This window comes from Triticum aestivum, chromosome 2B (assembly GCF_018294505.1).
Source record: "Triticum aestivum cultivar Chinese Spring chromosome 2B, IWGSC CS RefSeq v2.1, whole genome shotgun sequence".
Classification (NCBI taxonomy): domain Eukaryota; kingdom Viridiplantae; phylum Streptophyta; class Magnoliopsida; order Poales; family Poaceae; genus Triticum; species Triticum aestivum.
Window position 1 is genome coordinate 13,990,006 of NC_057798.1, and position 13,871 is coordinate 14,003,876.

General features: G+C 44.0%; 1 long non-coding RNA gene and 1 pseudogene across 1 annotated transcript; one reads left to right on the forward strand and one right to left on the reverse strand.

The window, feature by feature from the left end:
- The first annotated feature begins 4,933 nt into the window (after window positions 1-4,933).
- LOC123038746 (FACT complex subunit SPT16-like) lies at window positions 4,934-7,290 on the forward strand (annotated as a pseudogene).
- A 687-nt stretch (window positions 7,291-7,977) lies between these two features.
- On the reverse strand, window positions 7,978-12,286 carry LOC123039962 (uncharacterized). Its single transcript, XR_006418022.1, has 3 exons — window positions 12,158-12,286; window positions 10,088-10,156; window positions 7,978-8,671 (listed from the first exon to the last, which is right to left on the reverse strand). It is a non-coding gene; the product is annotated as an uncharacterized lncRNA (long non-coding RNA).
- Window positions 12,287-13,871: the final 1,585 nt, after the last annotated feature.

Genomic DNA, 13,871 nt, shown 5'->3' on the forward strand with positions numbered 1-13,871 from the left:
TTGCTGATAGTGTTGTCATTAGCTTCACCTCTACACTTTTTGTTTCTGAACTCGGAATTGGTATGAGCCAATTCCATTCAAACTAGAGCTGAACACTGACAATTGTCTGAATGAAAGATGTCAAAAGTAAATGAAAAATATTTATTTTAAAAATTGATTCCATCGTGCGCCTGTTGGGCCAGCCCAAGCGTTCACGGATTTGAAAAAAGTTCTTCAATTTTGACAAATATTTACAGATTTGAAAATTTCATAGATTTTCAAAAATTTCTCTAAAACAGTTCAAAAAAGTTCATGAATTTGAATTTCCTTTATTTTAAAATCTTCACACATTTGAAAAACGTAAAAAATAAAAATACTTTGAAATGAAAAATAAAAAGGAAAGGGAAAAAAACAAACCCCGATTTAAAAAAAAACATGAGAAACCCCGGCCTGAAAGTTCACAAAGTTACATTTGTCACATAAGAAGCAAAAAGAAAGCAAGTGGGCACAACAATTAACCTGTCCCAGTTTGTTACTAAAACTAGAAGTAAACCTTGAGGGTTAAATTCGAATCTCGCATGGCGCAGTTTATTTGAAGATTAAAAAGAAAGAGAAAAAAGTACATCGGGCGATGTATTAAAAAAGGAAAACGCTAACACTCAACCGGCGGATGTTTGTGCGCGCGTCGACCTCCTCCATTGGCGCCGGATTTGATTTGGATCGAACGACTCATAAGCAATCTCTATCCTAGTACATTTTTTGCAACCTGCCCATTGTTTCAATTAGCTTGACCGAAACAAATGGTTTGTTGCAGACTAAGAACTCACGACTAGCATCCAAGCGGGGAGCCCATGCATGTAGGTCGCCGCCGCTGAACGTCACCGCCCGTAGGTCGTCGCCACCGAGCATCGTTGCCTGTAGGCTCCACCGCCTGTAGTTCATCGTTGTCGAGCGTCGCCGCCTATAGGTCGTCATCGCGAGCGCATCCGTGATGGATCTCCGCCGCCAAACGCCTCCCGTCGATCAGATCGACGGATCCCGCGAGATGCACCACGCTGGCGTGGAGCACCGTCAGCCTCACCCCCGTCCTGGCACCACCAGCACTAGCAGCAGCCACATCACAACACCGTACGTTCATGTAGGGTCTTGTTGGAGAAAATTAGAGAATAAGAGGTTTTGCAACATGGGACTTGCTACAAAAAATTAGAGAAGAGGAGGTTTCACAACAAATGTCTTGTTGCGGGAAATTAGAGAAGCCTAGGTTCCACAACAAAAGTATCCTTGCAGGAAATTAGAGAAGAGAAACTGACATATGGCTCGCGAGGCGGCGGATCATTTTAAAAGATCCGCCGACCGACGCGTAGCATGCCTCTTCTTAAAAAAAGATCATCCTATTCTTTATTATGAAGGGGTACGGTGAGATCTCATCAGTTGATGTGTTTAGAGTTGTACCAAAGGTTAATGTCTTATTTATACTCAAATGACCAAATGAGGGGAAAAATGCCTAAATATGTCGCATTTATTTTGCTAACTGGAAACTAACTAGGTTCCAAAGTTTGCAACGGGATTATGGCTAACGAAAGGAAGAAAAAAATAAATTGAAAAATCCCCTTCACCTTCATCTTCAGGCCGAGCTAATTCTCCGCGAGGACCTGAGCACTTCCACCCACATGCATGTATATATCCAATCGCGTCATCAACAATGAGAAGGAAGTACTTGTTACTTGCTGATGCCGCCGGGCCGGCCGGGGTGATCGGTCCGCACAGGTCTCCGTGTCCGTGCGCGCGGTAATCCATGGCGCGCAGGAACGGCGCCCGGTGCTGCTACTGCTGTCTGCTTCCCAAGGGGGCACCACCCGGTAAACTGCTCGATGCGATCGATCGCAGTCGCAGGGATGTCGACGGCCATAGCCTTGGCGGCGAGGTCGTGCAGGCCGCGCGTGTCCCCTATTTGCAGCAGCAGACCGACGACTCTGACAGGATGAGGAAGACGTACGGTCCGGAGTAGAGGCGGTTGGGCATCCGCCTCGCACGCGCGCGTGCACCATCTGATGGTCTTACAGGCTCACGACATCCTCTTCGACCACTGTCTTCACGCTGATCTCATACAGCTGGCCGATGCTGATAATGTTGCTTCGGAGCCGCGGTATGCAGATGCAGCACACCTCAGTCGGCACCATGTGCTCGTCGTTCTTGCAGACGAAGAAGAGAACAAATCCGCGCCCTTGGATCTCAAGGACAGAGCCATCACCAATTTCACCATATATATATCATAGCTTGCCACGGAACTAGTTAAGGCTCACCATATATATGATGCGGTCGACGCCGTCGGGCGCGGGGAGGGCGGGGTTACGCTTGGCGTCCGTGACGGCGAGGCAGGAGAGGATCTTGTGCAGGGGCGTGTGCCGCCGGGGGTCGGAGAGCGGCAGGGCGGGGACGAGCTCCGTGCAGATGTGGGAGAGCAGCTGCTCCGTGGATCCGTCCACCTCGTGCGGGTCGAGCCCCCTGTGCCGCAGATCGGCCTCCGTCAAGGGATCCACGTTGGTGAACGGCGGCCGGCCGGCCATGGTCGCCGGACGATGAGGCGGCGAGGGTTTGGGGATTTGGGGGTGGCGAGTGAGAGGAGCGGAGAGAGTGGTCTGCTTTTTTTTCCTTTTTCTTTTTTCTTTTCCCTTTTTGAGGCAAGGAGAGAGTGGCCTGTGACTCTGGAGTCGTTTAGTTGGGTCGAGATACCACACAGGTTTCTCGCAGGCCCACCAGTCAGTTACTTGCATCTCATTTCTGGGACCTCCTCCATCTTCTCAAAAAAAAAATCGGGGACCTCCTATATGCCACTCGCTGCTGCAAAAGGTCGGCGTTTCGCACAGAGACGGCTAACCTGGGCCGGTCCATTTGCAGTGGCAGGCGGAGCCATCACGTTCGAGTCTTCGAGAGTTGAAAAAAGGCAAAGATAGGACCGTGCTCGTGTGATTTGCTCCCACGACTGCACGTGATCAACATCGCTAGCCACCGTAATTTCTAAAGATTTGATATCGAAAATGGCAACCCAGTTTATATGAACTTTTTTGAAATTTCAAATGTGGTTTTATTTTTGAGATTTCTGAAACAAAATCAAAATCTTCATTTTGTGAAAGCATAACATTTTTTGGGAATCTCAAAGATTTTCTCAAAAAACAAACAAATTTATAAACACAAACATTTTTTAAAATTATGAATAAATATTTTAAAACCATAAACAAAAATGAAAAAAGCTCAATTTTTCGGATTTACGAACATTTTCAAAACACGAACATTATTTTAATTAGCGAACAAATTTTGAAAATATGGACATTTATTGAATTTTTTATGAACAATGGAAAGCAGGAACATTTTAAAAATTCACGAATATTATCTGAATTTGTGACCAAAATTCAAAATGCAAACGTTTTCTGAAATTCCCGACAAAATATTCTAAATCTTGAAAACATGAAAAAAAATCGAATTTGTGAACAAAATTTAAAATTAAAATTCCCAAACATTATTTGAATTTTTTAACAAATTTTGAAAACTTTTCGGACTGTGAACAAATTTTTAAAGTGGGAAAATTTCTGCAATTGCCAAACATATTTCCATTTTCGATTTTTCTGAAAACATGAACATTTTCCGAATTTGTGAACCAATTTTAAAAGTGGCAACATTTTTTGAAATTCGCTAATAGTTTCTGAATTTGTAAAATAAAGGTAAACATTTTTAAATTTGAAATTCTAAACTAAGAATGGTAATCGATAATTGGTTTTTTAAATTGCGAACATTTTTTGAATAGAAGGGAACAAATATTGAAATTCTTGAACATATTTCGGGCAATTTAATTCTACCACAACAGTTATAAATAGTTTCCGTCTTATTGTGAAGCAGGGATATTCGGAGGCAGGCACAGGTTCTAACTCTACAATGCCTATCCTTGCAAATAATATGTTTAACGGGGACCCCTCGACCATTTTTATTCCAGTGATCCCTGGAGGATATACAGAACTTTTGCTTCAAACCGATCAAGCTTCAGAGCTGCTGCACACTCCAAGAAGATTAGATTTTTGATGGAGCGAACAAGCAGCAGCAGTATCTTTTATTTCTTCTTGTCGCTATTGATCAATATATAGAGTTACAAATCTATATATGTAGTGCTGCACTCTCGTGAGTGAGCTTATTTTTCTCAATCTAATTATCAGAATGTTCACACTGGAATTCCATTCATTTTTGCCAAAGTCCTAATTTGTATTCATTCATCAGTCTCTATTTTTCCCATCCCTTTGTATTTTTATTGCACTTCTGAATGTAATAGAGCTATCTACATTGTACACTGATGGACACTTCTGAATGTCCCCAGCTTTGCTCGTGTGATTTTGCCCTTAAACGCTAGCCCTCCCTTGAGGTCGATCCAACCGGGTCGTGTGATAGGCACCACCATGGCTCCGCCCGCACGGGAGGGCAAACCATCATCTATCATATGCATTATTAACCAATGTCGACCGACCTTGAATTATTTGCCGCCTCTTCTTTTTACTCTTGCCATTATTATGTGTCATCATATATAAGCAAATGACCTTGAGGTGTTTCTATCTATCTATCTATGTATCATCTGCTAAGCAAAGACGACTCAAAATTCAAAACATGCATGCATGGACCTAGAATACATATATGCAGACAAAATTGAATCAGAAAAATCAAAATAACAAGCTGACACATCAAACTGTTCAAAATAGACTATGGTGTTCATCTCCATCTCTAGCATCCAGCAAGCATTTCTCCACTCCAAAACTTTTCTCATCTTCACATTACTTTTCTTTTTCCTCTCTCTCTCTCTCTCTCTCTCTCTCTCTCTCTCTCTCTCTCTCTCTCTCTCCACAAATTGGTACTCCAGTATATGACATCCAAATTGCACGCTAGGTTCATGCATAACAAGTACGTACTGGTAAGAATGGTCACCTCGATTGCAAAGCAGGTAAAGCTCGATGATTTTGGTATCCCTGGCAGGCTGCATACAAAGGTTAAACCATCATCATCTTCTGGCCTACATCTGCTTGCTGTGTCTTGTCATCGAGAACACAAGCCACGAAAAAAATCATCATAATATCTAAGCAAAAGCATTTGTATAAGGCTCTAGACCACGTACGTAAATGTCACCCGTTTTGTCAGTGCTATGAATTTGATGCCGTTGATTCTCATTTTACTACTAGCTAGCTTATAAAAAGTTTTAGCTACATGCATACCAAAGCCTGTAACTGGTATTGTTTTTCAGACGATTGCACTAGCTAATTATCATCAATTTTCCTGCAGTTGGCTTCATGGTACAGATGGCAGATAATAGTAAAGAAAAATTAGGCTCAGGAGCAGCCCATACAATCAATCTAGAGACCTTCAGTAGGCGGCTTAACGTGTTTTATGACCATTGGAACGAAAATAAGTCTGATCTTTGGGCTTCTTCTGATGCCATTGCAATTGCGACTCCGCCTCCTTCTGTGAAATCCACAGCTCTGGATGTTTGGTTACTTGGATATGATGAATTTCCAGAAACCATAATTGTCTTCATGCAGAAGCAGATACATTTCTTATGCAGCCAGAAGAAAGCAAAATCTCATTGGAACCATCAAGGATGCTGCTGCAAATGAGGCTGTTTTGGTTCTGATATTGTCTTGCATGTGAAAAGCAAGAATGGGGATGGCATTGACCTGATGGATGATAATACTGCGTGCTGTTTGTGCTCAGTCGAAATCTGACACTTAAGTTGTTGGTCACATTGCAAAAGAGGCAACTGAGGGTAAGCTCCTTGAAACATGGGCAGAAAAGTTTTTTTTTTTAGGGTAACATGGGCAGAAAAGTTATCTGGTGGATCTGTGTACAACTTGCAGACGTAACATACGGGTTTCCTGAGATTTTTGCCGTCGAAGGTGCCACAAAGATCATATGTGTGAAAAAGCCTGCTTGCCTAACTTCATCTCTAATGAAAAACTTTGTGGTACCGACCATGGAGAAGGTTATTGATGAGGAGAGAAAAGTCTCACACTTGTCACTGATGTATGACACAGAGAAGGTTATTATTGATCCTTTGAAGGCCAAGGAGAAGTTGAAGCCTGAAAATATTGATATATGCTACCCTCCTGTCTTCTAAAGTGGAGGAAAGTTTGATCTTAGGCCAGGTGCCTCCAGCAATGATGATTATCTCTACTATGATCCTGCAGGTATCATCATCTGCGCAACTGGGTCCAGGTACAGTAACTACTGTTCCAATGTTGCCAGAACATTTCTGGTAGATGCTACCCCAGCAGAGAGCAGGGCGTATTAGACACTTTTGAAAGCCCAGGAAGCTGCTTTAGCAGCATGTAAACCAGGCAATCAGATGTCTGCAGTTTTTAAGGCTGCAGTTGCAGTGTTTGAGTAACATACAGGCAGAAACAAACAATGAGAAGACAAAGCAGTTCTTTAAGTTATTAGCTGATACAGCTTAAGTTAGTGACAAGACTGCAGAGATCTTGACCAATTGCTCCAAGGCTGTTAAAGATGTTGCCTATTCATTTAATGATGAGGAGGAAGTTCCGAAGCCGGAGCGGGCTTATAGGTTGAGTCAAATGGCCTGGAAGCACTACCATCCAAGGCAACACTTGGGTCAGACAACCCGGAGATGTCCAAGGAAGAGCTCCAGAGACAGCACCAGGCTGAAATTGCTCAGCGAAAGAATGAAGAGACTGCTGGAAGGCTTGCTGGGGGTGGTTCTTTCATATCCCTCTTAGAGAGCTTGGATTCCATGGGGTTCCGTATAAAGCTTCAGCTTTCATCATTCCAACTTCAACTTGTTTGGTTGAGCTAATTGAGACTCCTTTCCTGGTGGTGGTCCTGGGTGAGATAGAGATTGTTAATCTGGAGAGGGTGGGCTTTGGAACAAAGAACTTTGACATGGCTATCGTGTTCAAGGACTTCAAGAAGGATGTTCTCCGCATCGATATTCCATCCAGTCAACCTCACTTGACGCGATAAAGGAGTGGATTGACACCTCTGATCTCAAGTACTATGAGAGCATCCTATCTCCGCATCGATATTCCATCCAGTCAACCTCACTTGCGTCCTATCCTGAAGACTATCATTGATGATCCTCAGAAGTTTGTTGACGATGGTGGCTGGGAGTTCCTAAACATGGAGGCAAGCGATTCCGGGGCAGAGGAAACAAAGGAATCAGACCAGGGGTACGAGCCTTCTGCTGCTGAGCCCGAGTCTGAATTAGAAGACGAAGACTCTGACAACGCGTCCTTGGTGGAATCAGACGAGGATGAGGAAGGTTGACATATTGGACTCCACTTAGCACAGCACGACATACAGTTAATGTTTCAATCAAGAAGGAATCGCCAAGTGAAACATCTGGGTAATTGCTAGCATTCCTAATGTTAGACCAAAAGATGACTTAGTTTTATTTTTCATGGGAATCATGGATACCCCCTCATAACTCATTTGCTCACTTTGTTACAAGTCATGCTCAGGATACACATGAAGAAGGTGAGAAACTGGCAAGGAGTGCCAATCTAATTTCGTTCAGAACTCATGTAATGTGACCCTTGGCACTTTCTTACATTACTTGACAAACAGATGTGTTCAAGTGGCCATGGAGGAACCATTTTATGGAGTGATTATATACTCCCTCCGATCAAAAACAAGTGTCGTGGTTTTGGATCGGAGGGAGTACCATTCAACTAAATGAGTTGGAGATCTCAATTATAAATAAAATTTTGTTCTATCCAATCCACCAACCCCTCCTGCACTTTCTAGATAACAAACAACATCATCTCGCACCATTGAATGAATCCTGATCCATATAGGAAGGTGAGAAAAATTAACTGAAATAAGAAAAGAATATTTGTTCAAGTGTTGTGTAGTTTAAGGATTCTGGAACTTCTGAACATTCAGAACATACTTTAAATTTGAAACTGGCCAAAACAGGAGAAAAGCATCGTTTGCTTTGCCGCCTTCACTCAAGGTTCACCGATGGTTCAGGAGTGATCAAGTGTATCCAACGACATGATTCTACTTGTCATTTACCATTTCCTTGTTGTCTCTAAGTTGCTGTTTAAGCCCAGTTTAAGCCGCTAGTCTTAGCTGAACTAACTGCCAAGTGCCTAATATGACTGCTGCAGAAGTATATAGCCCCAGCTAATCTTTGGCAGAGAATTCATTTTGGGCCGCTCGGTCCTCCTTGAGGCCTTCCTGTTCGATTTTGGGCCTCAATGATGAAGCATTTTTTTCATAAACTTTAGACTGCCTCATGCTTTACTAACTGTTCTGACCGTGCTCAGCACATGGAGCAAATATACAGGGGGTACAAACTATTTCTTGTAGGAAGACTGCCTTTAGTTTTTTTAATAACAAAACCAAGTTGGATCATAGTATTTGCTTTCCCATTTTTACCATTGTGGAGATCAATGTCAGGTAAAGCCTGGAATCTAAGAAAGCACACAGTGCGACAATTCAGATTAAAAACTGAACTAGTACAAGATAAGCCACACAGAGATTGATAGGTTCTGACAAAACAAAAGGAGCAAATGTGGAAACAAGCTAGTCACATGTGCTCAGAAAAATTACTAGGGTATAGAGTTGTGATTCTCACTGACCAAGATAAAGGGGCCCATATTTTGTCAATGAGCTGTTCGCTGCTTCTCTCCACTCAAGTTATCTGTTAAAAACCCAGACAATGTCCATGGTCAAACCTTGCAATGGTAGACTGCACGTATATGGGATGCCATTCCCTCGTACGTAAAATGTAAAAGTCCAACCAAAGAAAATTGCAAAGACGATTAAATATACATTTTGCAATGGGACAATAACTGATTTGGACCTATCGTGGACATTACAAATACTGGGTTGGTTAATTCTTTTTCAAGCTGCTTGGAAAGTTGACAGGTCCCGGTAACATCTTTGGGCCTTTAAACTACTCCATGTCTTTCACCCACCAACTCATTCAGGGATTGTTTGTTTAAATGCACGAATACTTCAAGACTTGGCAGAGGCCAGCTTAGTTAAATTTGACCAGAGATCAACAAGCAGCTTATGCCATGAATCCTGGCCATGAAGGTTGCCATATCTGCAGTTGCAGGTGAATTTGTAAGTCGGTTCATCTCCTTCCTGATGAACAATTACCACTCCTCCAGCCATGCATGATCAAAGGAGAAGGTGGTGGAGAGGTTGCAGCATCTCCTGATCAGAGTTGGCACCATCGTCGAGGAGGCACACGCTTGATACATTACCAACTCTGGGATGATGATGCAGCTGCTAATCTTAGGTGAACTAACTGCCAAGTGCCTAATGTGACCGCTGCGGAAGTATTATAGCCCCAGCTTGGGTGAATGAAACGCAACAAGAATTAACTTTTTCTTCTTTTTGCTGATCTTTACTTCCTCACTCTAGAGCTAGCCTAATTCCTTGTATCCTCATCTCAGATCCACCGTATCACTACGGCAAACATGCATTTAGCAGCATGTACATGCATGGTGGGAGTACGTTTGGATTATATAGTTACAAAATTACCAAGTGCTTGACAAGTTGCACATGACCTGCTTCTCCAGAGATGAATACTATTACTACTATGTTCGGTACAGTTATCTTAGCGTTTCTCTTATCTTTACTACAAAGGGAAGTCTGTGGTCTTAATGGATCGATATCCCTTGCACTCTCCTGCAAAACCAGCCCAAAGAGTGGCCACAATAATGAAAGGTTTCCGTAAATTTCAGAGTGTCTCATGCTTTGGTACTTGTTCTGACCATACTCAGTATACGGAGCAGATATACAGGGGCTACCAAACAATTTCTTGTAGGAAGACTATTTTTGGTCTTTTAATACGAAACAAAACCAAGTTGGGTCACACTACTTGCATTTACATTTGTATTGCCATTCTGGAGATCAACATCAGGTCAAGCCTGGACTCTAAGAATGCAAACAGTGCGACAACTTCCGATTAAAGACTGAACTAGTAAGAAAATATGCCACGGACAGATTGATTGGGTTCTGACAAAACCAAAGGAACAAATGTAGAAACAAACTATAAATGTGCTCTGAAAGATAAAAGTATAGAATTGTGATTCTCAACACTGACCAAGATAAAAGTGTGCATGTCATTTCTTTGTCAATGAGCTGTCTGCTGCTTCTCTCTACTGAAGTTCATCTGGAAAAACCCAAACAATTTCCATGGTCAAACATTGCAATAGTAGACTGCACATATATGGGATGTCATCCCCTCGTATGTAAAACGCATGGAGTCCAAAGAAAGACAAATGCAAAGATGATTAAATATACATTTTGCAGCGGGACAATGATCAATTTGGACCTACCGTGAATATTACAAATACTGGTCGGCCAACTTTTTGTATGCTATACATGGAAACTTGGCTTGTTCTTGTCATGTGTTTGGGCATTTAAAAAAAAAATCTGTGCCTCCCACTGACCCACCCACTCACTCTTCGCAGTCAATGGTTAGTCATCCCTGGAGCATTTTCAATTTTAACAATAGTCTCTTCAAGAACTGGCAGAGGCCAGCCTAGTTAAATTTGTCCACAGACCTACCAGCAGCTTGCCTCATCAATCCGGCCATGGAGGTTACCATAACTGCAGTTGCAAGTGAACTTGTGAGCCTATTCGTCTCCTACCTGATGAGCAAGTACCACTCCTCCAGCCATGCACAATCAGAGGAGAAGGTGGTGAAGAGGTTGCAGCATCTCCTGAATCCTGATAAGAGTTGGCACAATCAGAGGAGAAGGTGGTGAAGAGGTGGAGAAGGTGGTCAAGGAGGCGGACAGTCAATACATGAGCAACTCCGGGATGATGATGCAGCTCAAGATGCTCAGAGGACACCGTCTGCTTGTTACCTCGAGGTACAGACCCCTCAAAGACACTGCAGGCTTCGACGAGGTTAGCAGCAAGAACTCATCTAGCAGCAGTTTGTATTTAGCCATTCCCCTCAAGTGTTCTCTAACAACAACGGAGAAAGACGACAAGGCCATACGCCTCAAGCCGCATGGTGCTTTGGAGAGCTCAAAAATTGCTGTTGCTAACATGTCAGAATTTGTTGTGCTTCTGGGTGGATGTGAGTGCATGACACGTAGGCCATATGACGCTCGTGGTTCGGCTTGGTGACGAGAAGATCGATGCAGCAGCTGCCAAGGAAAATCATTGAACTGAACTGAACAAACTTTCTACATCGCCTGCTTGCTTCTTCTACCATGAATCTTCTTCTTCCTTGGTGTGGCTGCTCCCCACAGCAGCTTGTACCTCTGCGCACACGTTCGGGCGATCGCCGCGGCAACGTGTTGTGGCAAAGGCCATACAGTGGACATAACGGGCATTGCTTTACATCCACTTAGCATGGCACCTTATAGTGTTGATGTCTCAATCAAGAAGGAATGGTGAAGTGTGACATTTGGGGGACTTGTAACAGATGCTAGTGTTAGACCAAAAGGAGACCTCACTCTAATTGCATGGGAATCAAGGATACCCCCTCATTAATCATTCCCTAAATTTGTTACAAGTCGTGCACAGGATACACATCAAGGTAGTGCCTTGTCAGGGAGGAAGCGACAAGGAGTGCCAATCTCTTTTCTTCCTGATACATGACAAACGGATGTGTTCATACATACCACCATTCAACTAAATGTATTACAGACCCCAATTAACGACCTGGCGTACAGCAAACTTGCATGTTTAATCAGACCTACCAACCCCTCCTGCGCGTCTTAGATAAGCAAGAACATCATTGAAGTCGAATTACCTACTACTCAGTACTACCTCTGGCTAGTCTCAGCAAAGTGGGTTACTAATGAAACAGAAATTAAATAAACTAACAAGCATAGCATGATCATCTTGGCATGGTTCTGAACTTGTGACTAGCAAACAATTCAGAAAAAACTTCTAGCTAGCATTTTGCCATAGGTAACTCCATGGCATCATCCCATCAAACCGAGAATGCTATATGCAGGAAGGCTGAAGCTCTAAGGTGTGTCGTGCTGTTGTGTGGTGGATGCCGCAATTAAAGACTTGGATCAGACCGGAACCGGATTACAGTTGCAATCAGTAAAAAGAGGTCTGTCTGTCCGCGAGGCGCCTCGCGCGAAATCGGTAAATTTAGCGTGATTTCGGGAGACGGGCGGGTTTAGAATTAGATTCAAATTACCGAAGATTCCGAAGAGCTCGCAGGGCATCGCGGCGGCGCACGTCGCCGTCGGCCAGCCCCTAGCTGGGGTGCTCGGTCGCATTTGACCTAGCCAGGCGCCTCTCCTCCCTCCATCCCCTCACTTGAAGCCGGCGACCACCGTGGCTCCGCGCGAGGCGCGACGGGGATGCTACCTGCTGGGCGCCGGTGGCCTGGAGCCGCCGTGGTCGTGGTTTGGGCAGGCAGCAGGAGATTGGGGATTGCTGACGAGCGGGCCCCACGGCCAACGGAAATGGCTGCTGCAAACTTTTTGCTGGCTGGGAGGCCCCTCGCGTCAGCGGGACAAGAAGTTGGGCCAGCGTCGAGGCAAGATGGCTCCAAATCTTGTGGACACATCAAAATGTCTCTTAATTCTGCGGCGTATGATAGTTGAGGATAGGGGAGATACCAAATAGAGAACTGCTTTTCTGAGTTGTGCCATAGCTAATGCTAACTTTTCATGTGTGCTCTTTTAACCGTCACCGAGGGGAGAGGGCCGCCACCTGAATCATTACTCAAAGTGCCTAGTAAAAGGCAAGTTGTTACAAGCCAAAGCATTACATCTAAAGGTCCACCGGAATATTTCTCGAATAATGTTTTGAATCGTTACATTTGAAGCATGCAGATCATTGCGGAAGACCCAAAATTTCCGTAGAATGAATAGGGCCATGGTGCACCACAGGTTGCTAGGCCGGTGACCGGAGGTATGGCCCAATTGTTGTGGATGGTGTTGGACTCTTGAATTTAACTCCCTAAAAAATCACACAAATTAAACATCGCTAGCCCAATTTGATTCAAACAACTTTGCGCAACATGAATATAAACAAAGATAGCACAATTCGGTTCAAACTACATTGCATAACAAGAATATAAAACAACATTGCATAACACAGATTTGAATAGTTGACTCGAACGAAAAAGCTAAAAATAAACTAGTTGTAGTCTTTTTAGGCAATGATATCTTCCAATTCACACCGTGGTGGTCAGGGTGAGAGTCGATGGACGAAAGATCGATGACTTCTGGTACGTCCTCCCCATCGGACGGTCTGACCTCGTCCTTGTCGGTAGCCCCCTTTCTTGTACAGCTTGAGCCGCCGACGCTCCGGATGCATCCGGCAGAGCCCGGCCATGTACTCCTCATTGTGCAAACCAAATGGAAGTGTCAGCGTGGTTTTAGGAGTAGCTGCGGTGCGGGCGAGGGGATTTGGGTGGAACTGAAGTGGGTACGGTGTGAGCCAGGGAGAAGGAGAATTTTTTTTTCCAATGAACATGCCTCGGTCGAGTAAATATAGGCGGTGGCCGATGCGAGGAGTAAACAAAATGATCAGGGATCGCTAGGTATGTTTAACCCCTTAAAACCAAATTTTTACCCCTATATAATCGGTTTTGAGGGAGCACGGGAGGTCCGGTGAGCCGACAGTGGTTGGGCAGGGCAGGCGGAGTAGGAGGACGGGCCGGAGCTGATAACCGCACGTCGGGCGCGGACGGAGATGATGAAGGGACTGTTTGGATTGTGACTATGCATGTTTGCCGTATGTTTTCACATCATTTTTGCCACACTTGCCTACCTTGAGTTGCTCAAATTGTTAGTCACACTTTGATTTGCCTAAGGGAATCTTGCCACATTTTTTGTGTCTATGACATGTGGGGTTCACTGCTCATAAAAAAATCTTACCTTAGATGCGGCTAGAACCAA